This window comes from Lonchura striata, chromosome Z (assembly GCF_046129695.1).
Source record: "Lonchura striata isolate bLonStr1 chromosome Z, bLonStr1.mat, whole genome shotgun sequence".
NCBI classification, from domain to species: Eukaryota; Metazoa; Chordata; class Aves; order Passeriformes; family Estrildidae; genus Lonchura; species Lonchura striata.
In genome coordinates this window covers 60353004-60376655 of record NC_134642.1, presented here as the reverse complement: position 1 = coordinate 60376655, position 23652 = coordinate 60353004, and positions in this window count along the sequence as shown.

The following is a 23652-nucleotide window of genomic DNA, read 5'->3' as shown; positions in this document are numbered from 1 at the left end:
TGCCTTACCAGATCGTTACTCTTAGTTATGCCCTATTCTTCAGTTATCACTCCTGTTACAAAAAGAGTCTGGAAATAAACATCCACTGGGGCCATTCATTGTTAGTCGCCACAGGCTGAGCTTATTGACCATGTAAAATACACCTACACTAGAATATCTGTTATCCATACAGAGGCAGAATGTATTTTCACTGCCAATTCAATATTATTCTGTGTATTTTATGATGTAAGCATGAGTCACTGCACAACATTTGAACAGTCTCTCAGTGTATTATTGAAGCAATATATTTTGGCATATATGTCTCACTATAGTAGTACAATTTTTTTAAGAATTTCAGCTTTTTAAACATGATTTTTAAACATATGATTTTTAAACATAAGCATAGTGCTTATGCTGTATTTGTCCTACTTGCTTTACACAATTTTTTTTCACAAACCTTTAATTTTATCTCTGCTTCCATTTTTATAGTAGGGCAAGAGACAGATGAAATTTAGTATATTGAAGAATTGTCTTTAACTCTTGATATTATCACATGCATACAAATAATAATTCAATGATTCATTTTGTTTCTAGTGCAAATAGTTATGCATTCAAAAATCTTTACTGAAACTTTAATTAATTTTTATTTTGATATATTAGAAATGGCCCTATCCCAAAATCCCAGAAAATAACTGGATATACACACAGGAAAATTGAACAAGATCTGTATTCAAAGTCCAGATATTACCTATCTTATGGCTTTAACCATAATTGTGATCTGAAGCACATTTCCCTTTGGAATTTTTAAAAATAAAATTATTGTATAGATCTCATCCTTTACAACAGTAACAGCAAAATCCTTTGGAAATTTAACAGCATGTAGGAAATTAAAAATGTCAACATTTTGAATCTGTATTTCTCAGGCTATTTTAAATTTGAGTTATGTCAGTTGCTTTGACATTTTCACTATTATCTGAGCAGCAAGAATTTATCTTCTTGACCCTTTGATGTGTTCTGGTGAATATTTTGAAGGCATTAGTACTTTTCAGACTGAGGATGCAAAAGAAACAGCTGTCTTACCAGAGCTGTTATATGATGAACAGTGGCTCTGTAAAGATCACTTACTTCCGTAAGATGTAAAATGTATTGTGGAAACAAAGAGACGATTATGGCTGTTATTTTTCCTAAGGGAAAACTGAGAATATTCCTCTGCGGGTTTTATTAAACATATTCATCTGTGTGTTTTATTGCTGCATAGAATCATAGATTGGAAGGGACCTTAAAGATCATCCTGTATCAACCTGCCTGCCATAGACAGGGATATTTTACACTAGACCAGAGCTCCATCCAGCCTAGCCTGGACACTTCCAGGGATGGGGCTGCCACAGCTTCTCTGGACAACCTGTTCCAGCATCTTACTATGCTCACAGTAAAGAATTGCTTTCTAATATCTAATCTAAATCCATCCTCTTCCAGTTTAAAGTCATTCCTGCTTGACCTATCACACCATGCCCTTGTAAAAAGTCCCTCTTCAGCCGTCTTGTAGCACCCCCCTCAGCACCTTACTGATAGCTGCTCTAAGGTATCCCTGGAACATTTGCCTCTCCAAGCTGAACAACCCTAATTCTCTCAGCCTGTCTTTGAGGAGAGAGGTACTCCAGCCCTTGGATAATTTTCATGTTCCTAGTTGTATGTTCAAACAAATGCATGTCCTTCATCTACTGTGGCCCGCAAAAATGAACATAGTACTCCAGGTCTCATGAGAGTGGAGGAGAGGGGGAGAATATATCCTTGTGTGTGTGCATATTTATGTGTAGGTACATGCAGGTGTACAAGAGAGGGAAAGCCATGATCAAATACAGACAATGTGCAAAATATAAATCTTTCACAACCTAACCATATAGAAGCTGAAAGTTGGTGTTTTATGAGGTTTACTTAGCTGATGTACCGACCGGGCAAATCCAGAAAACTATTTTATTTAGGAAATTATTTATTCCTTAGTCTTATTAATGACATCAATAGGAGAAATCTGCTTGATTTGCTTTGGCTAAAAATATTACTGGGGAAAAAAGTCTTTATAACATTAAGGCTTATCTGCTTTGGTTTGAATCCTGCTTTATATTGCCTGGATCTTTCTTTGTGGTAACATCAAAGAAATACAGTTATGATGATTTTCACCTGAAGGATGTCACCTGACAGAAAGCTAATGTTCTTGTAGCAAAAATATGAGGAGAAAATAATTCAGATTCAATATGCAGAGGTGTTTCTAAATTGACACGATCTAGAGGTTTATATGGTGGGTCTGTTATTTTTTGAGGATAGGTAATTAAAAAGAACTAGACAGTAGATATACAGAGAAATTGTCTAGGATTTAAAAATGCAATGGACAGATCTCAAAGGCCAAAATGCTATCCAGTGTCCTTTAATTAAGAAATATAAAAAGTACATAATTTCTGATAAACAATTTTTAGAAATAAAAGAGGTTGTATTCAGCAAAGATTTGGAAGCAAGCTGTGGAACATCATATTTTAATGGAAGGGAAAAATAGAAGCTAGGAGGATGACAGAAACGAAAAAAAATATTCAATAGAATTAATGTGCCTTAACCTGGGATCCAGTTGTACTTTACAAGAATAATTCTCATCGCTAAAGTGTATGCATGTCTAGATTTGCCTCACACTGAAGCTCAAAATATTATTTGAGGTCTAGACTGATTTCTGATGATGTCTTGCTTTTCCATTGGTTTTAAATTCCTTTGAAATTCAATGGACTTTCTGGTTTGACTTGTCCTGCATTGAGTCCTCTTAATACTCTTTTTAAGAACTGAGGGGCAGCCCTACCTGGTTACTAGGAAACACATCTTTTACTTAACAGAGTTTCTGGCTAGCATAAGCTCTCTAAAAAGTGCCATATGGTTGAACCCACATGTACATTCCATCCCATTTCCTCCTCAAGCAAGGTAGAGTTTAAAGGGCTGCAACAAGTTTACTGTTAACACTGAGTAGGTTTTCACACATTTCAGCGCCACTAGTAGATCTCCACTGCCTGTTGTACTGCACTCTTTATAAGGAAAACTGCCGGTGCTGTAGGACCACTGACAACTTTTCCAACATCCAATACAAGAATTAAGTGTAAGGAGGGTATGTTTAGGTTAGATATGTATTTTGCAATAAGGGTAGTGAAGCATGGGCACAGGTTGCCCAGAGAGCTGGTAGGTACCCCATCCCCAGAAACTTTCCAGGTCAGGCTGGATGGGTTTTTAGGCAATGTGATCTAATTGAAGATATCCCAGTTTATAGAAGGGAGCTAGACTAGATGACCTTTAAAAGTTCCTTTGCAACTCAGTTCTTACATGATTTTTTTTTCATGTGACTATGGTTTTAAACATCATTTCTGTAGTATCAAATAACTAAGGAATGAGCCTTTTTTTGTTTCTATTTTTGTGTTAGTACAGTTTATCATAAACTGAGAGCAAGCCTTACCAACTTCATGACTAAGCAGTTTTACCTACATTTGTCTTTTATGCATTGTAGATGTTGGTGCTTTAAAAATACTGCAAGAGAAGAATAAACTGAGACTGAAGTTTCCATTCTTCATTTATATTATTGTTGAAATGCCCACATCTACACTGTATTAAGCCTTGAGGAATGTAACATCTCTGGCTCATTTAGTATGTTGTCTAAACAAAAATTACACATCCTGGGCGACAAAGCATTAAGATATGGTGAATTCAACTCCTACAAGTGTGCATTGCTGAGGTGCTTTTTGGAAGGCACAGTTAGCACACCTGAACTGCAGAGTGCTTCTGCTCTGTGAAAACAGGTTTCACTTACTGAGTGTTCTGGCCTAGCTCCATTCATGGAGCTCACTCATTTCAATAAGACACACAGAACTGGGGCAGAATATACAATAAGGATTAATACTGCAGATATTATAGGGCTCCAGTCTGGTGCCTGAAGTGTGTCACCATTAAGCTGGTGCTTCTTAAAACAATGCAGAAAAATCTGACATTACTCAAGTAGCAGGCATATCTGGTAATACTTTATTGATGTCACATATTTAACTCCTGTGGATTAAAAAAAAATACATATAACTATATATATTCTGCATAAAAAATGACAGGCCATGCAATTTCATTTAAACTATAACAGAGATGAAACCACACCTATGCCATTTTCAAATAAGTTGCTTGTCTGATAAATGAAAAATAAAGCTAGATGCCATCAAAATTCTTGCAATCCGAGGGACAGTCTGATATTTGTAACTTCATTTTTTTTTTTTTTCTGTGTCCTAAAGAAAAAAGTGTAAGAATTTAATGAGTTAGCTCATTTGCTGATTGAGTATATTAAGTATACTGTGTCCTAAAATGTCTCTGTTGGAATACATTACTGAAAGTTGTAAAGTGATCCATCTTATCCTCTGAAAAATTTAGTGACAAAGCTAAGAACATAGTCTCAGAATCTGCTTCTACCATAATTTCTGTAAGATATTTCCCAGTCACAACTGGGGTGTATTGGGTACTTTCATATTATACTGTACATTGCCTACCCATTTCTCTGACTCTTTCTAGACTGCTTAAGCTGGAATTGTGAATTCATAATTGGAAAATGCTGTTTCTGCCTGAAATTACTGACTGCAGTACACACTGAACTTGGTCTAATATATTATCATTTCTCAGATGTGACTCTTATCCTTTCTGTACCAGATTGAAATGTGTAGATACCTTTTTTTGTCCATTTTTTCACTGAGATTTTTTTATTTCTAAGTTTTATTTATGTATGTGTATGTGTGTTCTAGTCCTATATGGCAAAAACTGCCATAATTGTTTCCGTCTGAAAACTACATTATGACATAACCTTAGGCATAACCATTATGACATAACCAAGATGATGTGTTATTGTTAACATATTTCCCTTTTATGGTATAAAACTGTCCATCTTTTGAAGCTTCAAGATTTCTGTGCCCCTACAGATAAGACTGTCTTTCTTTAGGAAATTTAGTGCAAACTGAGAAGTATTCAGCACTAGGAATTATAACCTTCACTCAATTACTCTACAATGCTATAAAAGATTAACTTTTATTTAACGATTTTGATGTATGAGAGGTTTAAGTGTTAGTGTATCTAAAATGACAGAGAGCAGGATAGACTCATTTAAGTAACCTGGGTTCATGGTATCCTTAAGTCAGCTAGTCATGGTATTCTGAGAGTTTTCAGAGTTAACTGTCCCTCTCCAAGATGTCAAAACCAACATTTTCATGATATGTTTGGTCTATGTTTTTTGTTGGAGGTCTGATGCTCTGGTATGCTAGGTGAGACAAACTGACATGTTATCATGGTAGAAGTCTTTACAGTATATTTGTCTGTTGTTGTAGCTTATTGTAACACTGAAATTTCATTTTTGTGGAGGTTACAACTTTGCATTCAGATTTTTCATTCTCCTGCAAAAACACATGCTCCTGTTTTGTTTCAGACTTTTTGTTTTAAACCCTTTATGTCCCCTCTTCCATTACTAAAAAGAATTTTTCTCTGCTGCAAGAGTTTATGTTTATAATCTGGTTTAAGTTTTGATTCTCTTTGGTATAGGCATAAAAACAGTGATGTAAACACTGTTACAGGTGGAACATTTCTGTTTCTCATTCATATAGCACAATAATATGACAATTTCTTCTGCACCCTTCAGCTGATAGATTCTCTCAGAGCAACAGAAACAGTAGTCATAATGCTAGTGTGTGCAAATGGTAGGCAAAAGTCACTGTTGTGAATTTTTTTCAGCTTTGCTTCTTGATTGAAAATGAATGACAGGGTTTACAGGATCAGTAAATGATCCTTGTGATCCTGGCAGATCTTGAGAACTGTAACTACCAGTAGCAATGGGAAGCTAATTATTCTGGTTTTCTAGGAGATTGTAAGGAAAAATGGCAGGGAAATCAAGAAAACATCTTAAAGTGTGTGTGATATTCCTGCTAAGAAATTACAAGGGTTTAACAATTCACACTTGTTAAGATTTATTAATATTGATAAAGGTGTATTTATGTTGATTTGTATTTATTAATAATAGCACATTACACAAGTATTTATCTGCTCATTATTTATTTTTAGTATATTTATCAATAACATTATATATATAAGTATTTATTTTATATATTTATTTATATTTTTAATTTTTATTGTGGCTAGTTTATTCCCAGTAATAAATTACAAAGAAATCTAAGGCATAGCCACTTTGGAGAAGGGCAGAGAATTGAAAAAGAAAAAGAGAATGTTAGGAATTTTATTTTACATGAAAGCATTTATTTTTGGAAAATGAATTTGAAAACTCTTTTTTTATTGTATTTAGTGTGGGAAGCAGTGAAGTGCCTCTTACTTTAAATGTATTGTTTTATTAATAGATTGGAAATACTGTTCAGAAGGAAGGCTGGCCCTTTTCAGGTGGCTTTGAATATATGGTGTCCTTGGGCAGTGTTGGAATAGCACAACAATTGACAGCCTCTTGTAAAACCTCTCAAAGGAGAAGGACAATTTAACAGAAATTTCTGATTCTGATATAGCTAATCTCACATGTCATCTGATGGCAACCTGTTCTGACCTAAAACTCTTTGAATGCAATTTCAACTTCAGTGTGCCCTGAAACTTCAATTGACCCAGAAGTATACAGCAGCAGGCTGTTGTGAAAGTTATGGAAATGTCACATAAATAACCCTTATGAAGCAAATATTTATTTTCCATCCCTTGCCTGTGTCTTTGCTCATATAACAGTTGTGCACACTGGTTATGCACCAGCCTACTTCAGAATACTCAAGAGCTTCTTTTGAGCTACTGAGTACTTTCCATTCCTGTTTTCAGCATGAGAGGAGCAAAGGTTTGTCATTTCAGTAAAGTTTTAAAGTTTTCTTCTAATCATAATGACTAAAATTAGCTGACAGCTGATCTTAGAACAGCAGTGACAGAAGCTATGCAAGTAACAAATACCTGACTTTGTGCTACTGGTAGGTAAGCTGTGCAATGCATTGGTGGAAGAGAAAAGAACAAAATCCATAATGAAAACACCCAATGCATTTGGAAGAATGGATCAGGCAAGTGTCCTAATCCTGTTGTTTCCCCCTTTACGCTGTTGTAACAGGCACTGCTTGCTTTTCCTCTACTGTGTTGAGCAGTGCACTCTTCTTCATCCATAGTCAGTCTGCACCTGAGAGAAATTTTTGTTGCACAGATAAGCTGATTAAAGCCGCAGTTTTTCTTCTTTTGACATCAGGGTAGAAGCCCCAGTGCAATGCAGCCTATGACCAACACCTAAGAATGAACTGCCATATTTTAAGACAGCAGAAGTACTTAATTTTCTGTTGAAAGTGGATGGTAAAGAAAGCAAGATTTAATCCAGTTAGTCCAGAATAAATTTTGAACAGTTTAGTATAAAACGCCTTTTTAAGGAAGGATGAAAATTAAATCTGGGGAGTTGTGCTTCTTCATCAATCTTCTATTTTTCCATGTTTTTGTGGTGAATGGCACACATATAAAAAAAGGTTTGAAATTCTGTACCTCATGGTATAGACAGTTTAACATCTCTTCACACATATCTAAATGACTCTACAAAGTGCAGATAGTTAAAGTAAAACAGTTTTTAAATTCCAGTGTTTGATTTTGGTGCAAATGCTTTCTCTTTCTTTCTTTCTTTCATTCAGTGAGCAGCATTTTGTTCTGGTGGAATTTTAATCCCTGATTTGTAAAACAGCCATAAGATGAGACTGAAGTGTTAACCTGACTAAGTTATAAACATCACAGCTGAGAAAGCATGCAGAGAACAGATGCAAAGCCTTTGACAAAGATCCAAGTAGAGATCTAGATCTTAGATGGAAAAGGGTTTTGTTTGTGCAATGAAGTCTGTCTGTTTCACTGGTAGATGTCTTTCTTCTAGTCTCCTGTCTGGTTGCATCTTTCAGCCTCAGGAATAAATCCTTTGTACTGATTGGCTGCTTCTGCTGTTATTCACTTTTAGTTTTAATTTATATTTTTTAAGTTTAAGCCCCACTTTTTTTTTAATTTGTTTTTTTAAGCTTAAAGCAGCTCTTTGTGGGGTAGATATCACTAAGCTTAAAAATAGGCAAGACCTATTCTCACTAAATAGTGAAAGGATAATGACAAAACCAGTGTTTCAATTAATGCTATGAAAGTTAGTTTGTTTCTGTTTAGCAAGTAATTAATAGAATGTTATAAGCAGGATAAAACTGTATCTTTCCAGGGTTTTAGTCAGAAGAGCCACAGAAATCCAAGGGCTTGTTGATCACCTCCCAACAGCATAAAACCCATTAAATTTAGCAATGGTGGCAAGCCCAGCGACTTTCCCAAGCGGGATCCCTGCAGCTGGCATGGAGTGGGTACATTCAGCTGCCACTAGAGGAGATGAGAGATGGGGGGCCAGGTCCAAGGTGAGGAGAAACAGTGACCAGCCTAAAGAATGGGCAACTTCTGAGCCAGCAGTCCCCAGGTACTAATCCTCTCTCCACTGCTGTAAAGACAGAGTGCGTCTAAATTGCACCATCACTGCAAGAAGGAAAATCTTCCTGGTGATTCATTTAGGGGTTCACATTCAGTTTTGGCTTTTAGCAGTATGCAGCCAAAGTAACTCCAATGACATCAATCATTGATTGTATAGCTAGACACGCACAGTTTTGAAATTTAGCTCTGTCATTTTCATTTGATGAGGTGTTAATAAGGCCAAGAAATTATTGATGAATTTGGCTAATCTTCAAGGACTTACTGAGGCTATCACACCTTCTGAATCCTCAAAAATACAATAAATGAAGATATGAACTCTAAAATGGCAAGCAAGAAAGCACTTGCCTGCAAATTTCAATGAAAATTCAGCTGTAAGACAAAAAAGGCTATAATGAATATTGGATTTGTATTACACTATAATTTGTAATCTCTACTGAGTTGCTCTGAAGTCAGAGGCCATTCATGGAAGTTAACATCATATATATATGTATGAATGATTTGTGTGTGCTGCCAAATCAAAATGACACTTGGAAGCAATAAAAGAAATTAACAAGTGGATATGCTTGTAGGAAATTAAATTTGTACAAAACTAAACCGAAAACTGTGAGTTTTAACATAAGAGCCCTAGGCCTCTTATGTTAAGACTTCTATCTTATTGTCACACATATGTGATTACCTCACTTTTTTTGATTAAGTATCTTAGGGATTGAAATGGGTTGATCTTTCAGGAGTCTTGCAATGAAAAACAATCTATGATTTTTCTCTGGAAAACAATGACATGACACTAGAACACAGGGGAATTTAAAATAAAAGAGTACTCAAGTTTCTCATGCATAGCTCAGTAATTGCTTGCATTAAACGAAGAATCAGTGTTCAAAACTTCCATGAAAATGAATCCTAACTTTCAAAGCACTGTCTTGTTTGAGCAAGCTGCAGGAAAGTACTTTTAGCAGTTGCCAGGATTGGTTGTTTTTTTTTTAAAACATATTTTTAATTCCTTGGGTAGACGAAGAATATTTATGGAACTGCCTTGACTTACATCAGTTGCCAATAATTTGTCAATATTTAACATTTAAAAGGATGGATATGATAACTCAGTAGAAGGGTATCTAGGGTAGCTAAGATATCATTGTGCTAGTAAGTATTGGTCATTTTATTTTCTTAAACTTATTTCTTTCTCATCCTGGCATTATGAGTCATTACGGTGGTGGTTCTGTCTCCAATGTATAATTTAAAGCATCTTCACTTGCAAGCATTCCAACTTAATATCTGACAACACAGCAATCATAGATCTACTAAAACTTTAAGTACATGCCCATTAATTTTTAGGCTTTTTTTCCCCATGAGATTTCTTATGTTGTAACTCCTGAACTCCTGAAGAATTGCCATGAAAAAAGTAGGATTTGTATTTCACCAATATAATCACAAAAATTTAAACATCAATTAAGTAGCATGAGAATAAACAAGTCTTCTAAGGAAGGAATCATTACTGGCTTATGACTTCTGTGACTTTTATTAATATATATTTAATTCAAACAGAAATAGGAGAACTCCTCTTCATTCTTTGAAAGAGACATAGAAATTAACAGGAATTAATCAACTGGCAAATCTGGATGGGTTTGTGCTATCATGTGCAAAGATGTTTATACAACAGAGAGAAGCAGTAAAAGCTCTACTACTAAGTTTTTTGTCACTGCAATAGTTGTGTATATATTTACATTCATTCACAAATGGGGCATTCCCGTATTGAAAACAAGTCAAACTATGACTTTAAAATCTGATTCTATAATATAGAGGTTTTACTGAAATTTATACTGGAAAACACAAAATTATCTTGATGGCCTTACAGGCTAAACTTCTGACATTATCAGTGTGACTAGCTGAAAAATGCATCTTTCTTTTGGTTTAGAAGTGATACCCTGTTATTACCTACAGCTGAAAATACAAATGACACTTCTGTGAATTTTTTGAGTCTCCTTTTAGGAAAATGCTGAAGATCACCCTTTTGTAAAACAAATGGTCCTGAGGCTTATCCTGTTGAGTCTTTTTTTAATATTCTGCTAGCGAACTGGTATAAAAGGTCTACATTTAGGCCTTGAGACTTTTGTGGGAGAATGATTTAGACTAAATCTACTTCTGACTCTATTATAGACTCTGCTTTTTTAAAAATAGCTGTTAGTTGAGGACTGACAAGATGTGTTTGTTGGTTCTGCTAGTATTTCACCATCCATCAGCACCAGCAAAGACCAGAGGTATAGAACAAGAGGTCAGGGGAACCAGCCATCCTAGCTAACACTCTTGAGTCAGTCCCCTGGTATCTCATCTTGGGGTGACATGTTAGTTAATAAATCTATCTGTTCTACATCCACAGAGCTAGAAAAACAATTACAATAACACATATCTCATTCACTGCAACTCCTCCTGACAGAACAGTAAATTATTCTACATGTCAATTATATATCCTGCCTGTGCCATGTACTGCTTTGTCTCCACTCAATGCCATCTGTGTGTAGGGAGAGAGTGATCTATGTTGCATGAGAAACTTCAGAGGAGAGACATTACTGAAAAAAGAATGCTCATCTGTACTATTTTTGTGATGTCGCAACTTGTGGTTTAAAATCAAGATGGAGTTCAAGGTGATTAACTTGACAATTCTCCTGTTTCTAAATGCTGCCATGTAACTGCTGTAAAGTTCTCACAGTTTGCTGTGGAACAACCAATAGGCTTTCTTTTTGAGCCATTATTTCAAGTAGGTGGAAAAATACGACCAAGCAGCCCTGTGATTGCAAAAGCCTTTCTTTCTTTTGTAAACAAGTCACAAAGAGCCTCCTACTACAGTTACAAAGGGAAATATATAAATGAGAATTTTTAGATGAAGGAAAGGTCTCCTGTTGTTCCTTAATACTTATCTTACAGGTCAGAGGTGGGTAACAACTGGTTCTGCCTCCATTTATGCTACCTCTCTAAGGAAATCCATTTTTGTCCATCCAGTTTGAGCTGGAGGTAGATAACAGCTTAATTGGACTCTCCTTACAACCCCAGGAATCTGAACTGTGGACTAAGTGGCAGGAGTGCGTGCATGAAAACCGCCTGCTTTCCTACCCTTGCCCCTCTGCTTCTGTTGCTGGGAATTCTGGGTGTTCCAGCTGAGCCACCACTCCGGTTTCTCAAACCTCCCATTCATCCACAATCACATCTATTGAGAAACTAACAGTCATTCTTGGCAGAACAATAATGAAGCCAATCTTCAGCACAGTATGTCTGAGAGTCACTGAACAGCCAGTGCTTCTGGATGGCAGGTGGTACAGCTGCTGAAGATGCCCCAGCGTGCTTTCCAGATGTGCTGCCAGGTTCAAAGCTGAGATACAAAAAGAAAGATGGGGAAAGAACTAGCTTTTGTGACAAGCAAGTTCATTTATGCAGGGCAAGAAAAACACTGTTAAGAAGCAGCATAATTAGAAAGTGCCTGTGAAATAAAAGAACTGCAGTGCAATTTTCAGACTATTCATCAAAGGTTCTCATCAGAAAAAGACAAGAATATATACTGACTGAGGAAAGCCCTGTGAGATATCTTGGTCATGAAATTAAAGGCTTATCTCATATAGGGATAGGAAGTTTCACCTGGGGCTATTGGACTTTTCTTCTCCTGGGAAGAAATAAAGAAGTTTGCAGATGTTTTCATATTACATGGTAGAAATACTCCCACTCTAGTATTTCCCATGTTTTGTTCTAGTTGCTGTACTGAAGGCATCATGTTTTCCACATTACATTAGACTAAGCATTATTCACCCAGCTGTTTTAAAGGTGTATAGACTGGAGAACAACCTCAAGATTTCAAAATATATAAAGATATATTCCACTAGATGCTGGCTAAACCCAGCATTTAAGATTTAAGAATTCTAAGAGTACAAATAGGAAGAATTTTATATTATTCTTTAATCACCTCATTCAAAGAGCAAGCTGTAAAGAAAAAACAGCTGTATCAACCAAATCACAAGGGCAGCCACCATTAGAGTTTAGAGGTTGATGCTGTGTAAGGAAAACTTTTCATATGCAGAGAAAGAAAAAAGAAGAGAAAGAACTCTCATATTAGAGAAACAGTTAAACTGTTTCTCTAATATTAAACAAGGTCTCTAAAGTTAAACAAGGTCCAGTGGGCACCTCACTTCACCAAATGAGAAACTCAGTTCACAGCTTTAAAAGTCAGGATTCTGCACAAGAACAAACAGCCAAAGGGAGAATCAAGTTGGAAGAAAATGTTCTGAGTCTTGGTGGAAAAGAGAAGAAAAGGTAGGCAAATTATCTGCATAGTCATTAGTCAAAAGGGATAGAGAACTCAAATTACATTAGCAGCAGTGTCTTAAAAGAGCTGTACATTTGAAGAAAAACACAAGACAGACTAAAGCCTTGCAAATCTTTAAGTCTAAATGTGAGATTCAGCATAAAAATGAGGTGAATACTGAAAAGTGCAGAGGTGAACTAAATCATCTTCATTCTGCTCTTGTGTTACCTATCTATACTGATAACAATCTACATTGACAATAAATAAGGCAACTCCAGGAAAGGACAGGCCTGAATTAAAAGTTTCTGTCTAACCACTAGTACCGGTCACCATTGACCCCTGATTGGAACACTCAGGCATTATGAATATACATATAATAATTACATCAGTATTTTTTAGAGCACTAGTAACTCATTACGTTATAACTTTACACATCAGAATGCAGCATATACTCTGATTCTGCAAACACATACATGTGCTTTGCAATGTCAGAGAAGCACAAATATTTTGCCAGTTGAAGCCTCTGCAACTTTACAGTATTTCTTCAAAGGCATAGTTATTGGAGCGAGAGTGACAGAAGTACTTGTGTGCTGTTCTCTGTACTTAGTGGTACAGCCACCGTGTATGTAAAAGCTCCCTGACTTTGCTGTTCTTTTGCTACTGATAAGAGAACTCCCACAGACAATTCACAACTTGTCACTGCATGCCCATGGTCCAATTTAACTGACTCTAAACAACCATGTAAGAAAAAAATAGGTGGTTTCCAGAAATTACAGAAGTAAAACTGTCTCATAAATTAAGTGCTCAGTCAGAATAGTTTTAAGGCAGCTTTGAAGTTAAAACCTCATTCATATCTGAATCAGAGATATTATATTTTAAAAACTCAAAATTAATAAGACTGAAATAGTATTTCTGTGCCATAGAAATGCTATTTTTCTTCCTATGATCACATTTTTTACATTTCAGTGAGTAGATAGAGGAGGCTAACTTTGTGTCTACTGTATCACAGAATTATTTGCTAACCTATTATGTAAAAAACTGTCAAAAATTAAGCTTTCTTTTCTCCCCACTCAGAGAAGATGTAGTAAATCGACTAAGAGGTCTGTATTGCCGGAAATAAAAGATGGGCTTTGCCAAATTCCTTTTAAATTCTTCCACTCTTCTGTTGGCATACACACACTATTTAATGTTTTGAAGTTTACTTAGGAAAAGGTAAGACAGGTGTTAAGTGGCCTGGTCAATTAAAGTTTTTATATGACCATGAATCATATAGCAAAAATTGTAATGTCTGTTGACACTCTTATTTATTGAGAAATTGTAAGTAAATTGTTTTTCCAATTTTATTTTGTTGCTGTTATTGGTATTTGATGTTAATTGGGAAAACTAACAGTCATAAAGGGTACTCTGGTGCATTAAATACCCTTCAAATTCTGCCAAATGTAAAAAAGGGATAAGAAATTCCTGATATAAATATACTCCTTTTAAAATACTATTCAGCTTTGCAGTAGAGTTGACTAAATAGGTCTTGCGAAGAAGCACTTTTCTGCTGAAATATTTAGGCTCAGATGATTCTGCTTTGTTTTCTTTTTTTTCTTTTTAAGAATAGATATTTTTTTTTAGAAAGTTCCCATTTCAAATTACTTCACTGCTTTTTAATTTGTGTGAAATACAGACTTAATGAGTAAGGGGAATTTCTTGTAAGAGGTATAGGCTTGGGCTATAAATTAATTCAGGCAAAGTACAAAGAAATAAAATGTATATATCTGAATAACTCACACCATGGGACCCATTAGCACTTCTCTACAGAATTGTTTTAGATAGATGGCTAGGAATTTCTGTTGACCTGTGCACTATTTTGTATTACCTTCAGGAGAGCTATGGCTGGTGTTCTGTCCTCCAGGGCTTTCAAATGAATCAGAAAAGCATTAAAAAATAGGGCAATAAAATTCATAAATTATTTCAAAATCATCAAGAGAATTAATTGAAAGAATAGACAGCAATTTTAAGAAGTTGGGAAGAATTTTAGTTTATATATTTCCCTGTCACATCAAACATAAAGTTGAGCAGTATAATATTAAGCATCTCAAAATTATTAAGAAATGTTATTATGGGTATGGTACAGTTAGAGTTTGGTGCAGTTGAGTTTGGTGCAGTCATTACAGCAATATGATTGCTGTAATTTTCAAATGATGATGCTTTTCATAAAAATTGTTATGTTGGGAGAATGCCTCTCTATGTATCCAGGTTTTCTGCTTCACAGAGGACCACAAGAGACACAGAGCATCCATTAACTTGCATCATCATTTTTGGATATTGTATATCTCTAAGATTACTTTCTCATATAATTTCCAGTCATGGCATACCAGCTGAGATTTCATATCCATTTACCAGTGCTTGTACCTCCCACCCCACTCAAGTGCCCAGTCACATCCTAAGACACAAGACATGCTGCACAAATGCTCAGCCTCAGGGTTTTGAGCATTTTTGCATGGTCACCTGCAGTGGATGCCAAAGCTTGAGGGACTTTTTACAAAGGCATGCAGTGACAAGACAAGAGGAAATGGATTTAAACAGAAACTGACTTAGATTACATATCAGGAAGAAATTATTGACTGTGAACCTGGTGAGGCATGGGAACAAGTTGCCCAGAGAAGCTGTGAATGCCCCACCTCTGGAAGTGTTCTAGGCCAGGGTGGACAGATCTCAGAGCTACCTGGTCTCGTGGGAGTTGTCCCTGCCCAGGACAAGGCAGTTGGGATGTGGTGATTTTTATGGTCCTTTCAAACTGCAGCCATTCTATGATTCTATGTGAGCCCATGATATGCAATGGACAAAGACTGACTTTCAAATTGCTTAATATAGGCTACAGAAAGAATCTCAAACAATGCTCTCCACAGATGGCCAACTTCTGCAGAACAATTCCCTTTACATAACATTTATGCTAGAGTATATTGTCTTCCTTAGTTGTAGACATAGGGATTATGTTTGTAGATATTATATATGTAAATATCTTTGTGTGAAATTAAGTCTTGGATTAAATATTTGATGGAATATTTGGTATCTTGCATTTTTTAAATGCCAGTGTTTGCAGGCAGCAAGTGACTGGCTGGGGCCCTTCTTGCACACATTCATTATCCTACAGCTGATACAGATTAATTTTGAACCATCCAATGGAATTCTACATAATTTAGGACAGTTTTCATTTTTTAACTGATTAATACAGGTAGCATCTGAAACATCTAGTTTCACAGAGGTATTGTGACAGCAAATGTCAATTCAGAAATCTGTATCTAATTTTCAGGTTAGATAAATATATCTACCCTAGATTTATGTTCATCCTTAGCTACTTCTGTCTTACAGAAACTACAGATAATTTTTCAATATTTTATATTTATTTCCCTAATTTATGAAAGGATTGCAATTATAGGATGGAAATATACAAGCCCATTTGTTTGAATTAGCTTTGTCACAGGGATCCTGAAACACGTAGGAAAATGTGAAGTTCAAGTGAGCTGATAATTCCATTTTAGCTTCAGTCTGTAGGAAATCAGCAGGACCAGCATTAGCACCTGACATGTCACCACTGACTTGCCAGTAAACAAATATTATCTTTAAAGCCTCTACAAAATGTTTTGTGCTTACTGCAGACTTGACTCTCCTTCAACTAACTTTCTGACACAGACGAGTTTGTGCTACAGATGGATTTAATATGACATTTATGACATGCATAGACACACACACATACACACTAAGTAGTGGCAATAATCAAAAACAAGGCTGTAAATTTGGTTGTCACATGTACTAACTATACCATTTTTCCTGCTGTATCACCTATAGGTGATACAAATCACTTGATTTAATTAAGGACTATATAACCAGATTAGTTGCTTTTCTTGCTTATACCCTCCTTAATTCACAAAAATGCACAAACCCATATCTGGAGGAAACTATTAGTGTGCCAGCCTGCCCAGTGTCCTGCAGGCTGCTTGCAGTGCTTATTACTGCAAGACATTGCCTGCTCTATGAAGGGGAGGATAAGACTGCACCAGAAGTACATAAAAGCACTTTTCCCTCTTCTAAATAGGGTTATAAATGAAGCAGAGACTACTTTATTAATCATAGCTAATGGGAGGAAAGTCCTGCTTAACAAACCTGATCCCCTTTTATGAAAAGACAGCCTACCCAGTTGACAAAGGGAAGCCAGTGGAGGTGATATTTTTGGATTTCATTAGGGCTTTCTATACTATTTCTCTCAGAATATCCTTCTGGATAAGTGCCCAGCTGAATAGACACAGCGTGCAAGGGATGAGCAACTAGCTTAGTGGTCAGGCACAAAGGGTTACAGTGAATGGGGTGACATCAGACTGGTGACTATGGGAATTTTTAAAAAAAAATTACAAAATCCCAGTTTTGTATCTTCTGTGAACTTGCTTAGTAACCCTTCCAGCCCTGTGCTCTTTGTCTTCATAAATGGCTTGGACTCAGGATTGGAAGGGATACTGAGTTCACAGATGATACAAAACTGGGAGGAGCAGCTGACTCCCTCAAAGGCAGGCAGGCCCTGCAGAGAGACCTTGACAAATGAGGGGACTGGGAAGGCACCAGCTCTATGAAATTCAACAAGGGAAAGTGCTGGATTCTGTACCTGGGATGGGGCAACCCTGGGTGTACAGACAGACAAACAAACGACAGGCTGGAAAGCAGAAATGAGTGCAGGAAAGGAACCTGGGGTCCTGGTTGAAGCTGAACATGAGCCAGCAGTGCCCTGGCAGCCAAGAAGCCCAAACATGTCCTGGGGTGCATCAGGCACAGCATCACAGCCAGGAAAGGGAGGGATTGTCCTGCTCTGCTCTGCACTGGGGCAGCCTCACCTCCAGTGCTGGGGGCAGTTCTGGGTGCCACAACAGAAAAAAGACATTGAGCTTTTAGAGAGTGTCCAAAGGGTGATATCAAGGATGGTGAAGGGCCTTGGGGTGAAGCCATGTGAGGACTGGCTTGGTTTGTTCAACCTGGAGAAGAGGAGACTGAGGGGAGACCTCACTGCACTTACACCTTCCTCATGAGGGGAAGAGGAGAGGCAGCACTGATCTCTTCTCTGTGGTGACAGTGACAGGACCCAAGGGAATGGCCTGAAGTTTTTTCAGTGGAGGTTTAGGTTCAGTATTAGAAAAGGTTCTTCACCCAGAGGATGGCTGGGCACTGGAAGAGGCTCCCCAGGGAAGATGTCACAGCACCAGTCTGACAGAGTTCAAGAGGTTTTTGAACAATGTTGTCAGGCAAATGGTGTGACTCTGGGGAAGGGGCTGTGCAGATCCAGGAGTGGGGCTTTGATAATCCATGTGGAACTGTTCCAACTCAGCACGTTCTGTGATTCTGTCACTCAGTCTGGATTTATCAAGGTTATTTAGGAGAATAACCTTCCTGCTAAACCCACAGGTACGGCCTCTTTGGAGACAATGGATGCATTGCTCATCCTGTATCTGAAAGTAGACTGGGAGGCACTTTCATAGCCAGCTGTGATGGATAGTAAAAGACGTCTTTGCCATGTTGGAAGCCCTGGGCACTGGAGATCCATGATAGCCTCAGGGGCAGGGTGGGGATAAGTGCCATCTGCCCCTTGCAGGACTCCTCACCATAACTCCCATCCTGATGGTTTCCTCGTTATGTCATGAGGTGGCAGTATTTAGTTTCCACTCTGGGGCTCTAGATACATTTGACATCAAATTCTCTTTTCCCAGATTACTTTGTCTTGCAGCAGACACCTCCACAGCATGGTTGTGAACAGTTCATTATGTGTACTGCGGGTATGATCCTTTGGATTTCAACAGAGCTTGAATTGTGGAAAAAGAATCAAACTCTACAACCTTGTAAAAGTTGTAAAGCCAGTATGTTTATTGCAGCACTGGGCACATGTGGGGATTGTTCCCCCTTCAAAGCACATGTGTGCCTCTGAGAATTTCTGAATCTTTTTATCCCCCTTGCCTCATGTATATTCATTTTACTGGTTTTGCATTACAAGTTGCAATTAACTTTTAGCAATCCTTGTCCTCTATACAGAGAGCTTCTCCAGCCAGTGAGACATTTTCACATTTCAACACCATTTCTCTTGAATTCCATAATCCATAAGAGCATACAGCATATAGTAAATTGTATAGTCTTTACACGACAAACAGTGCTTCACGGTCATTCACAAGCTTCTGAAATTATGTTTGTTCTGAGCTGTTGCTACAGTTATGGCTCATTGAACAAATATATGGGAGGATTATATAGGGCAACAGTAATAGTGACATTTGTGCAGTTACTTTTTTTTCTCTTCTTGCATTTTTTACTAGAACTAGTTTTATAAAAACCACTATACTGGCTGTGTGTTACTGAAGGTGTTAGATGCCATTTTTCTTTCATTAGTCCTTTCAGCAATAGCAATTACTTAGGAAAACATCCTAAATGAACAAGAACAAGAAGAGGAAAAGGAATCTATATGGTGTAGGTGAGGCAGACAGATGGGAGAGAACTAATATAGGCACAAAATATCTTAGAATTTTTAGGGCTGGGAGGAACCTAAAAGTTCTATTTCCAACCCTCATGCCAAGGGCAGGGACACTTTCCACTAAATCAGGTTACCCAGAGTCCCATCCTGGCTGGCCTTGGATACTTCCAGGGGTGGAGCAGTGACAGCTTCTCTAGGCAACCTGTGCCAGGGCCTGACTAACTTCACAGTGAAGAATTTCCTTCTAATATCTTCATTCCAGACTCAGTACATACATTTTTATTGCACATTGAAATACTCTTAATGTAGCTATATATTCTAGACTAAAAGTATTCTAATAAACAGAGCTTCTAGTATAATTGAATTTAAATAAAGCACTATCTACTCAGTAGATAAAAAACCAAAAAAATTCTAGACCTCAGCCTTTTATGCTGTTCTGACCAGCATGTCATTGACAAACACAATGGTTTTAGTATTTGCAATTAGATATCTATCACTTATCTCTATCAGTCAGTCTAAGTGTAGGAAAATATACTGTCTGCCCAGCAGCGTAAAGGATTGTTTCTTTAATTATAAAACAATATAGAAATGAAGATCCTGTCTTTATGCATTTATGTGGTATTTGTTTTGTGAAAAAGGTAAAAAATTAAAAATAGAAACTGCCCTAAAAATATGTTAAGACTAAAAGCCTAGAGCTGGTAGGCCTGGATCTGGGTAAAATAAGATATATAATAATTTGATTTCTTAATAAGATATATGATAATTTGATTTCCTTTGTCCTGTAAGGATTTGTAATTTTCTGTTTCTGTTTAGAAAAACTTTAAAACAGCAACAAAGTTCTTACCTGAAAGGGAACATCTGAAATAATATACAAATAGAGTTACAAAATAATTCTCCCTGTGGTCTTGTCGGAAGAATTGCAATAGCTAATGAATGAAAGGGTCAGAATATGACAAATTTCTCAAAAGATTGAACATAATTTTTCTCCAGACTGGCTGATATTGGTAAAATATTATATCTTTCCAGACAAATCCATCATAGCATTAGCCATGGATTCAATAAATCAATTTTTACACAATTTTCTAGACAATTTAGTGGTGTCAAATGATGAAAAATTTAACCTTCATGGATTTTTTGAGTTCTTTCCTAAACACAAAGCTATAGTGTCAGAAGTTTCCTGACTTAAGTCTTAGAGCAAGCTGTCTTACCCCAGGAAATGGCAGCACAAAAAAAAGCTCATGTTACACAACTTTGATATTTTTCTACTTTAATATGTGTTTTTTTTTTTTTTTTTTCCCTGATGTAAATTCTTGCAGTGTTACGTTTCTTGTAAACAAGAATTCGGACAAAACAATACATATTTTCTGACATGTGATTTTCATCTTTGCCAGCAATTTTTTTCCTGTCTCCAGAAGCTGGAACCTGTTTCCTATTTTTTTACCCCATATTTCCTCCTTGCTCCAGTAACACACTGCCTCAATCAGCTTCTCCACTGAAAGAACAGAGGTGTTTGCAGATTCCAAGGCACTGTAGGAACTGTCATAATAAGAAGAGTATGTAAGCTGGATGAAATGCTACAAACTCCACCACTGTTCTATAGTAAATTCCCTATGAAGCTGGTGAATCTGATCTCCATTGCACAAACAATGATCACTGGAAGAAGAGCTTGCTTGCAAGTTTTCATTCCTAACCTCCTCCACACCCACCCCTACAGTGTGCAAAGTCAGTGTATATTTAATTTTAGCTATATTTTCAAGAAATAGAAAAATTCCAGACCAGCTTTGAATAATTTTTGATTTTGGACCATAGGCATTTAACAGATTAATATTTATGGGTCCATTTTTATAAAAACAAATAGTGGCAGGTGTAGGAAGATGAGGACACATTGCTAAGTATTAAACATTTACTGTTTAAATGTAAGCACAGCCACTTTGTGTAAGAAACTAGTGCACTGTATTGTCACTCTGTGAGTGCTATTTATTGTAAAAAGAAGTAAAAACTAGAGACTTGAAACTTTAAACCACATATAAAAATGCTTTTATTAGTTCACGTTGCATGAGTCATTAGCCAGAGCTGTCAATAGAAATTCTTAGGAGTCTTAATACCAGTGTGTCTCTGTTTTTGCTTCAAGTGCTCTATTGAAATTACCTGTGTCTTGATTAAGAAAACTCTACCTCATCAAAATAAATGCATTATTGACTACCTCAGCTCAGTGGTATTGCCCAATTTTACTGGCACTTCAGTATGTCAGTAATCTGTTTTCTTTTCTTCTTAACCTAATCCTTCAATACATTTTCAGTCCACAGATTTGGACTTCTAGTCTATCATTACTGAGAGACATTTATTCAACGATTTCCAGATGCATTACATTTTCTGAAAAAGATTGGTATAAGTATTCTTTGCTATAATGAAATGTGAAAGAAGGAAGCAGATTTAATTATCCAAAATAAATTGCTAGCTTAGGCTTCCACCGTCTTATAGAAATTCAGAGGAAAAACTTTAATTAAAGCCAAGACATATTCTGTCTTATTTTTGCTATGTATGCTTGTTGATTTGCTTGACAGATTTCTTTCTTATTCTGCATACTTATCAGAAGAAAAAAAAAGAATATTTAAAAAAGCAAATCTGGTTTTGAATGGTTTGTGGCAAAATTATCTAATGTTTTCCCATTGTCTGTTTGGAATTCTGTCAGGTCTAGAAAACCTCAGTGTTTTGGATTGATATTTTCTGGTCAGGTCTCTGCTGCAAGCTGGTTAACTGAGGAGAAATGTGACATGAGAGAATGGCAATCAAAATAGACTCTTCAAAGAGGGAAATGTGGAAATGTTAAGACATAGTACTTGAATCTTCCTGTGCGGGACCCTGGATCTTTCTGTTTGGAAAGGATTTGGACTTTGTATCAGAAATATGGTTTTTTTACTCTTAGATTTTCTCAGTTTTTAGATCCTTGGGAAAAAAAAAACCAACAAAGTATTGTTAGCAGAAGCACAGTAGATACCTTTAGTGGTTTCTTGTGTATAATATTACAGACATTTCCTCTGTCTTGGGCATGCTCCAAGCAATAGAGTGATCAGAGTTTACTTTGCAGTTCCAAGTATGATCTGTTCTAGTCTTTGCTGCAAAGTGGCATCTTGGATGCAACCCACATTTCAAAAACAGGTGGGTCAGCCTGCATCTTGAGGAAAACTGCAAAACCTAGGAAGCTGAAAAATTTCAGCTTGTCTAAGTTAGAATGGGGAAGAAATCTGTTAGGATAAGACAAAACAGCAGTAAAATTAATAAAAAAGGCTGAGGCTAGATATTGGACACCTCTTAGTAACAATGTATTGAAGCAATGGAATTGGTTGCTTGGGAATGTCATAGAATCTATACGGCTAAATTTTTTTTTCCCAGAACAGCACAGAAAAGTGTTATCATGCTTGTTCCTGTCTTGAAGCAGATAGTGGCTTTAAATGTTCCCTCCAGGCCTACATTTGTCTAAACATGAACATAATCATAAACAATCAAAGCAAGACATGAAATATGAGGTTTTCCACTTTCCACCCTGCACCTGATAAACGTGATACAAACAGCAGACAAACTCTACAATGTTTATGAACTGAGGCTTATTGCAACTGTGAAAATGAATACAATTTATAAATTGCATAAAGTAGTATCTCTGAATCATTCCTTCTCGGCAGTCCCTTTCCAGGGACAGAAGAATGGTACTGATCATGATGCAGAGCAGCATAAGAACAGTAGAAGGTGGTTTCTTAACAGGGTAATTGCACAAGAAGCTGAAAAGCTGCACATGCAATGTGTTTTCCAATGTTGAAACTTGAGCTGCTTTATCCCTCTTTGATTACCAATTCAGACATCAGCAGTAGTTGAGTTTAAAGCCTCTTTCAAGAAATGGTCATGAAGCTCCATATTAAAGCACTACCTAAGTCAAGATGATATGCTATTAAGGAGATACCCTCAATATTTGCATACACAGTTGTCTGGATAATAGTTACCAGACCAAGCTAATGAGACTGAAAGAAATATGAGACAAGGCATCAGGAGCTTTAGTTCATGGGGTACTGTTTTAAGTTAATTTCTGTTGTAAACTTTGTTAAAGAGTGCTGCAAAGGGACTAGGAAGATCCTCATCATCTGCATCAAAATTTGCTTACTCTTAGTTTAAGCTGGCTGCTCAAGCAATAGTTCAAATTTTGTCGCAAAACTGATTCATACCTATACATGGCATCCCCAGTTTGCATCACCTGACAGAGTGCCAACAGTGCAATGAATACCCATTCTCTGCAATATTCCATCTAATTCCACAAGAAAATGATCAGCAATTACAATATCATGTCTGTACTTTCAATTTAGGGCCATCTTAAGAACTCCTGTTATTACTGAAGTTAATTACAAATATGTATGTTGTCATC